Source organism: Castor canadensis, chromosome 7, assembly GCF_047511655.1.
Source record: "Castor canadensis chromosome 7, mCasCan1.hap1v2, whole genome shotgun sequence".
In the NCBI taxonomy this organism is placed as follows: domain Eukaryota; kingdom Metazoa; phylum Chordata; class Mammalia; order Rodentia; family Castoridae; genus Castor; species Castor canadensis.
Genome location: NC_133392.1, coordinates 141,463,215 through 141,471,190, shown reverse-complemented (window position 1 = coordinate 141,471,190; position 7,976 = coordinate 141,463,215). Strand labels below are relative to the sequence as shown.

General features: G+C 46.0%; 1 pseudogene; it reads left to right on the top strand.

Moving 5' to 3' along the window:
• The first annotated feature begins 395 nt into the window (after positions 1-395).
• Positions 396-7,064, top strand: LOC141424994 (small ribosomal subunit protein uS2-like; annotated as a pseudogene).
• The last annotated feature ends 912 nt before the right edge of the window (positions 7,065-7,976 follow it).

The window sequence follows — 7,976 nt, the reverse complement described above, 5'->3', positions numbered from 1 at the left end:
TCAGAGCAAAGTCACATCTCTTTCTTCTTGCCATTGTATAGTCTACAGACAATATTATCATCAAGACATTCAGATTTTTTTCTTGGCGGTACTGGAATTTGAACTCAGGGCCTCAAGCTTGGTAGGCAGGTGCTCTACCACTTGAGCCACTCTGCCAGCCCTCATCTTTTTTTTTTTTTTGAGTCTCTTATTGCATTTCTTTTTTTTTTCTTTTATTATTCATATGTGCATACAAGGCTTGGGTCATTTCTTCCCCCTGCCCCCACCCCCTCCCTTACCACCCACTCCGCCCCCTCCCTCTCCCCCCCATCCCCTCAATACCCAGCAGAAACTATTTTTGCCCTTATTTCTAATTTTGTTATAGAGAAAGTATAAGCAATAATAGGAAGGAACAAGGGTTTTTGCTGGTTGAGATAAGGATAGCTATACAGGGCATTGACTCACATTGATTTCCTGTGTGTGTGTGTTACCTTCTATGTTAATTCTTTTTGATCTAACCTTTTCTCTAGTTCCTGGTCCCCTTTTCCTATTGGCCTCAGTTGCTTTTAAGGTATCTGCTTTAGTTTCTCTACATTAATGGCAACAAATGCTAGCTAATTTTTTAGGTGTCTTACCTATCCTCACCTCTCCCTTGTGTGCTCTCGCTTTTATCATGTGCTCAAAGTCCAGTCCCATTGTTGTGTTTGCCCTTGATCTAATGTCCACATATGAGGGAGAGCATACTATTTTTGGTCTTTTGGGCCAGGCTAACCTCACTCAGAATGATGTTCTCCAATTCCATCCATTTACCAGCGAATGATAACATTTCGTTCTTCTTCATGACTGCATAAAATTCCATTGTGTATAGATACCACATTTTCTTAATCCATTTGTCAGTGGTGGGGCATCTTGGCTGTTTCCATAACTTGGCTATTGTGAATAATGTGCCAGCCCTCATCTTGACATTCTACAAAGTATCACACCACTGCACTAGATTGATGACTAGCTGGTCGCATCTGACAAGCAGGAAGTAGCAAGTACAACATATATGAACAAGAGGGTGGGGAATAAATCCCACAAACTTTCAGAGGTCTGGTATCTCAGTGAAGTCTGAGGACTCAATGGTTTGGAACATGTTGTAATGTCCCCTCCAAGATGAAAGTCGAGGTGCTTCACCTCTCTACCACGCTCTCTACCACAAAGAAAAACACAGCACTTGGTAGGCTTTTTTGGATTTTAGAGGCAACACGTGTCATTTTGAGTGGAAACCATGGGAAAGAAGCTGTGCAGCAAGGTAAGGCTTCAGTACAAGTCTTCCTATCACATGGTCCTTAGGATCTAGGAGATCCAATGACTTAAAGTACCCATAGCAAGTGAGAATACTGCACAGAGCCTTAGGCAAGACACCAATGGTGCATTACAGTCAGATCTCTAGGATTTTAAAGGACATTTATTTTCTCTTACACAGATAGCAATTTTTCTTCTGAGTAATATTTTCTAGTTTGCTTCTGGGTGTAGTAAGAGACTAGATGCCAAACTGTGGGACATTAAATGGCCACCTAGCCTAAGATTCTCATTTAGGATTCTCTTCACACAACTAGCTCTAAGGTTAGCTTTGTGCAGCAGTAATCTGTCATCAGTTGAGAATGATATTAAAGTGACCTCACTTGGGCAAATCTGGAAGCTACGAGTAAGTTGTATAAATAAGTGGTTCAAACTCCTTTAATATTGATTCATGCCTCCTCTTACTCAAATCATTCCTATGACTTTATGGGAAATTCCTTATGACCAGTTGTCTGAAGACTGAAAACTCAAGCCTTATTTACAGATGATGATACATGATAAATCACCCAGAATAGAAGGCTGAGTATTACAGCCCCATTGGGATGACCCCAATGTACAGTGGTGAAGGAAAATCTTTTTGGTGGGTAGAACTTTAAGGAATATATTTGGTTGCTCATTTTGGAATGCGAGATGGCCAGAAGAATGGATTCCCTACTGATTTAAGAGCAAATAATGATATGGTTTGGCCAGATGGCTGGGACTTGGAGGTACAACAATGAAAGGTTGGTGACAAAGAATTCCAGAGAAAAGCTACATAGATGGACTCCTCAGAAAGGATGTAGACTGTGAAGATTGTGTCTCATGAGCATACTCTAGTAAGGGTGTGTGCTGCAGTGGAGGCTTTCAATAATCAGGTGAACAGTATGGTATGCTTTCTGGTTATTTGTTAACCTCTCTACCCAGCTATCCCTATGCTTGTCCAGTGGGCACATGAACAAAGTGACTCGAGAGATTGAGATGTTGGATATGCTCAAAAACCTGAACTTAACCTTAATTAAGTCTTCCTTGGCTACTGCACTGCACATACTTAATCTCCCAACAGAAAAGACTGACATAAGCCCACAATATGGTGCCATTGCTGGGCCAGTCATCTACCTGGATGGATCAGTTATCTACCTGGTAGTAAGTTGATGTCATTGTGTCTATTTCAACATGTATAGGGCGGAGCAGAGCAGAGAGTCTTCATTACTGGGCTAAATCATTTTCTGGATATGGATTTTCTGACTCTTCATGTAGGGCTTTTTTTCACACCACTATCCATGTGCACAGAATTGCCTCTTCTCAAGGAACTTATTTCACAGCAAATGAAACGCAGAAGTGGGATTATCCATAGAGTCAACTGGTCTTACCATTGGAAACCCTGCTGAGTGCCAGTATCCTGGCACTGAATGGCCTAATTTAAAGGTGGAAAGACTCCTGAAGGCTCAGCTGTGGTGCTGGTGGGGAGGCACCATTGCTGTGCCATCTCCCTCCTTGTTAGAATACATGGGTCCACCAAACCAAGGAGTGGACGTGGGAATGGTCCTAGGCCAGTCAAGCTTCAATCAGGAGACAGAAACCACTTTGGATTAATGAAAGGGGAATAAAAGGGAACTTGAAAGAAAGCCACTGCCTTTCCTTGCTACCCAGGGAGGGGTCCTGATGGCTTTGTTCTTGATTCCCACCATAATTTAAGCGGAAGATTTAACACAATGTCTGGAGCTCTTGATGTCCTAAAAATGAAAGAGGAGGATGTCTTCAAATTCCTTGTAACAGAAACCCACTTAGGTGGCACCAACCTTGACTTCTAGATGGAACGGTACATCTGCAAAAGGAAAAGTTAAGGTAGCTGCATCACAAATCTGAAGAGGACCTGGGAGAGGCTCCTGCTGGCAGCTCGTGCCATTGTTGCCATTGGAAACCCTGCTGAGGTCAGTACCCCATCCTCCAGGAATCCTGGCCAGCAGGCTATGCTGAAGCTTGCTGCTTCACTCCTGGAACTTTCACTAACTAGATCCAGGTGGTCTTCCAGGAGCTGCATCTCCTGGAGGTGACTGATCCCAGGGCAGACCATCAGCCCCTCACAGAGGTGTCTTACCTCAACCTGTCTGCCATTGCTCTGTGTTACACTGATTTTCCTCTGCATTACGTGGACATCGCCATTAGGTATAACAAGGGAGCTCACTTGGTGGGTCTGATATGGATGCTAGCCCAGGATGTTCCGCGTGTGTGTGTGTGCGGCACTATCTCCAGTGAATATCCCTGGGAGGCTGGGCCATCTATACTTCTACAGAGGTCCTGAAGAGATGGAAAAGGAAGAGCAGGCCACAGCTGAAATTTCTCCTGTGACCAAGGAGAAATTTCAGGGTAAATGGACTGTGCCAGCTCCTGAGTTCACTGCTACTCAGCCTGAGGTTACAGACTGGTCTGACGGTGTGCAGGTGCCATTTGTGCCTATCTAGCAATTCTCTACTGAAGACTGGTGCTCCCAATCCATCACTGAGGACTGGCCTGCAGCTCTGCCTGCTTAGGCCACTGAATGGGTGGGAATAACTACCGAGTGGTCTTAAGTTACTGGTCTGCACACATTTTCGCAAAGTGGAAAGAAGTTTGATGGAAAATAAATACTAGTTTCAAAGAAGAAGGAGAAGAAGGAGGAGGAGAACAAGAAGGAGGAGAAGAAGGAGGAGGAGGAGAGGAAGAAAGAGGAGAAGGAGGAGAACAATGCCAGTAAGATCAAAGGAGAACATGCAAGGTCTGGAACTTGGAAGGAAGGAGGTTCCTGTCCAGAGCAGGGATTCAGACTGTTGGAAAGCATGTAGTTGAAGCCTGTTGGGTGGTAGAAAGGCTCATTGGGATGTCCAGGCCAGAGGTGGTCTAATGGTGGGCCAAGGTTAGTGGACAGAGAACTGCCTGCTGAGTCACTAGTGGAACTTGGAAACTGCCTTTGGGGGTTGTGGTTGAACTTAGTGGAAAGTCAATTGGGGCACTGACTGCCAAGAAGGTTTCCATCATGGTGGGGGTGGGGCAGGAAGCCATCATTGGGAGGATGAATGGAAGTGAGCAGGGGCTCCCATAGATCTTGCTTGGAAAGCCAGATGTGGGGATGGTGCTCCATGGAGTGTCTTGCGTATCACCTAGTGCTGCAGGGACAGGAAAAAGCAAAGTACTCTGGAATCAGATAGTGTTCAATGTCCTACCAGTGCCATGTATTAACAAAGATTAACATCATGCAAGCTTTGAGAGAAAAATATCCTCCTATCCCAAATAAGCATTGAGGGGTGGACTTTGATGCTGAGAGGCAAGAAATGACAACTGGCACCAGTGCCTCTATTATTCTTTATCACCCACTGCTTCTTGTCTTAGCAAATCTGAGCTGTACTGGTTTGGATATCTTTGTTCTCAAGGTGGGGGACCCAACATTAGTTCTATGAATGGGAGGATGAGACTGCCATATAGCCATTTGGGGTCTTTACGGCACTGAAAGACACAGGCGGAAAAAAAGCATTGCTCTGTTGGATTGAAAGAGTGATCCTGATTATCAAGGGGAAATTGGTTTGTTTCTGCATAGTTTGGGCAAGGGCTATGTCTGGAACTCAGAACATTCTCTGGGGTTGCCTCTTTGTAGTTTGTGTCCAATTGTAAAGGTTAACTTCAGCAATCCAAGAAAGACAGGACAATTGAGGACACATACCATTCAGGAATGAAGTTGTAGCTTCCTCTTCCCAGTAAAAAGTCCAACTAGCTGAGCTTCTGGCTGAGGATGGCAGAAATGTGGAATGGTGAGTAGAGGAAGGAAACCATAGATAAAAGTTATGGCCTTGTGGCTAATTACAGAAATTAGAACTGTAGTAGCTTTGCATATTTTCTCTTTGCTCATTATGAATATAATTATATATTTATATGTTAATCATTTTCTTCTCTCCTTCCTATTACTATTTACATACAAGTTATTGGAGGTTAACTGAACAGTTTATTCCTTAGGAAACAGAATATTCAGTAGAACTCTCTTTAGGAGTAATTCAGAGAGTCAGCAATGGATGCTATGGTGTTGGAGCTATGCATCTCATTTTAAGGCAAGTTTGAGAACTTCTTTATTTGGACAAAGGACAAGTGCATCTTGTTCAGTGGAAACAGAGTTGCTTTGTTGCAAATAGGAGTTCAAAAATGCATTGAAGGTGTATATAGAATTGGTCAAAGGCAAGGACTGTGACAGTTATCAACATAGTGTCCCTCAGCTCCAATTCCATCCTGTAATGCACAGGACAGCTTTCACAAAAAGGAATCACCTGGTTCACCAAGTCTGTAGTGCTGAAGATGAGAAGTCCTGGATTAATAAAAGTAGAAACAGGGGTCCTAAGAGAGAAGCACCTTGCCTAGGGTCACAAGGAAAGGAAGCAGCAGAGCTAGATGGGAGCCAGACTCCCCAGACTCCCAGCTGTGGTTTCTTCAACCCCATCTTGCTTCTTCCCAGCCTAAGGGTAGGAAAGGAAATGGGAAGCCAATGAAGCCTGCCCCAGGAACAGTGTGCCTGCAGGCGGCTGACATTCTCTCACTGTGACATTCTCTTGCCACACTGCCTTTTTGTTTGTCATTTCTGTTGCAAGTCACACAAATCCCACAGACTGAGGTAGATTTAAAGAAAAGAGGCTTATTCTGGTTCATGGCTCTGGAGGTTCAAAGTGGAGGGGCTGTCTCTGGTGATAGTTTGAGTCTTAAGTCATCTTGCTGGCAGAGTCCCAGGGTAGCACAGGATACCACATGGTAAAAGACAGGGAGTGAAAGTGTTGATGTGTTCTCTGGTATCTCTTATAAAGCCATCAGGATTCAATATGGAGGTTGCACTCTGATGATCTTATCTAATCCTAATCACCTTCCAAATGCCCCACCTGAAAGCCGCAGCTGAATTAAGTTCCCCCTCTTAATACTTCACAGTAGGGAGTACATTTCAACATATGAAACCTTGGAGACACTCTCAAACCATATTGAAACCATAGCATCTGTCAAGTGCCAGCCATTTTCCATGGCAGCCATCTGCTTTCTCGACTTCTGCACTCAGTGAGTGCTGGTGACATTGTCAAGGGGCAAATGCCAAGGCAAGCTGGCTCCAGCACCGTCCTTCGCTCCTGCATTCTTCCCGCAGTCACCTTCAAAGACTTCAAGGACTCCTTCTCAAGCCCTGCTCCACCCCAGGGCCACCAGTTCCTGGCTTCCTGCTGACAGGTAACCTGGCTGCTTCAGTGCTCTCTCCTCCCCCGCACCTGTTCTCAGCTAGCAGAGTGGACTCAACCATCACAGGAAAAGGTGTCCTCCCTGGTTCTGGATCTGTTCCTTTCTGCCTTTTCAGGAGCCTGTCTCTATTGAATACATTTCTCTCTGTCTCTCTCAACGCCTTCCTTTATCCCCACATTTGTCATCTCCCCCTACTTAGACTCTCCACATAAAGGCAGGTCAAATATCCCCATAATTAATTTTAAAATAAACTACTTCATTGAAACCCTCTGGCCCTTTGAGTACTTCGATTTCTTCCCCTGCCATCATGGCAGCAGCCTCCATTCCCACCCCACCAGACCCACACCAGCTGCAAGGCTCCTACTCACGCTTCATGCCTGGCTCAAAAGTCAGCTTTTGTAGATGCCATAGCAGATGCTGCTGGTGCCCCACCCTGTGTCCCCTCAGCTCTCTGAGTCCTGCAGCTACAGGCAGCTCTGAACACACTGATAATTCTCCACCCCAAATGCCTGCATTTCTTTTCTTCTCTCTCTGGCCCTCGGAGAACTTGCTGGTCTGTGTGGTAGGTATTATCTACAAGTACACTGGGCTTCTTCCACATGGTCCTTGGAGGGTCCAAAGTAGGACTGGACCCCATTGCCCATTGCTGGAGCCACTCATGAATCCATGCCACCGTGACCTCTCGTTCACTGCCCCCCGTCCATTTCCTTACTGTGCTCCCTAGGGTCACTCCTTAGATAAACTGCTCCAGAGTCTTTGTCTTAGGATCTGCTTTTGAGCACCCACCCTCAGATGTACCTGTCCACCTGCCCCCAGGGAGCTTGACACCCTTCCTCCTGCTCCCTCATGTCCATTATCACACTTCTTAAAGCAGAGTTTCTGTCCCTCATGTCAGGCTGAGAGCCCCTTGGGGGGTAGAGGCAACCTCCTCACTACCTTTGTGTCCTCTCAACCCAGCACATCCATGGCCAGGAATGCTTGTTGAGTGAGAAAGTGACTGGGTGGATGATGACGAGTCTCCAGGGGCACCTGTACTGAGTGACAGGCCCTGCGAAGCAAGCCATCCCATGGGTGTGGTCCTCTCAGCCCTGCTTTCTCTTCCCCCATCAGGGTGCCCATCCTTGCTTCCCCACCTGGGCTAGAGCCTGTCATTTTGCCATTGATTCCTGTCTACTGTCTGTGACACAGTCTGCTTGGGGCTGCCCAGGATACCTCCTACCTAGAAAAGTCTCCAGACAGGAACCAGGCCTCAGCAGGAGATTCCTGCTTTGGCTGAATGTGGATTCCAGAACAGGCAAATGCTGTCACAACGTGACACAAGTCAGTGCTGCCTTCCAGCAGACATTGCTTTGGAGGGGTGGATTTGTCCCTGCTGGACTCCGGGGCTCATTCTGGAGCACTTGGAACAGCCACCTGCTGCTCCGGATGTGGGCAGTTATGGA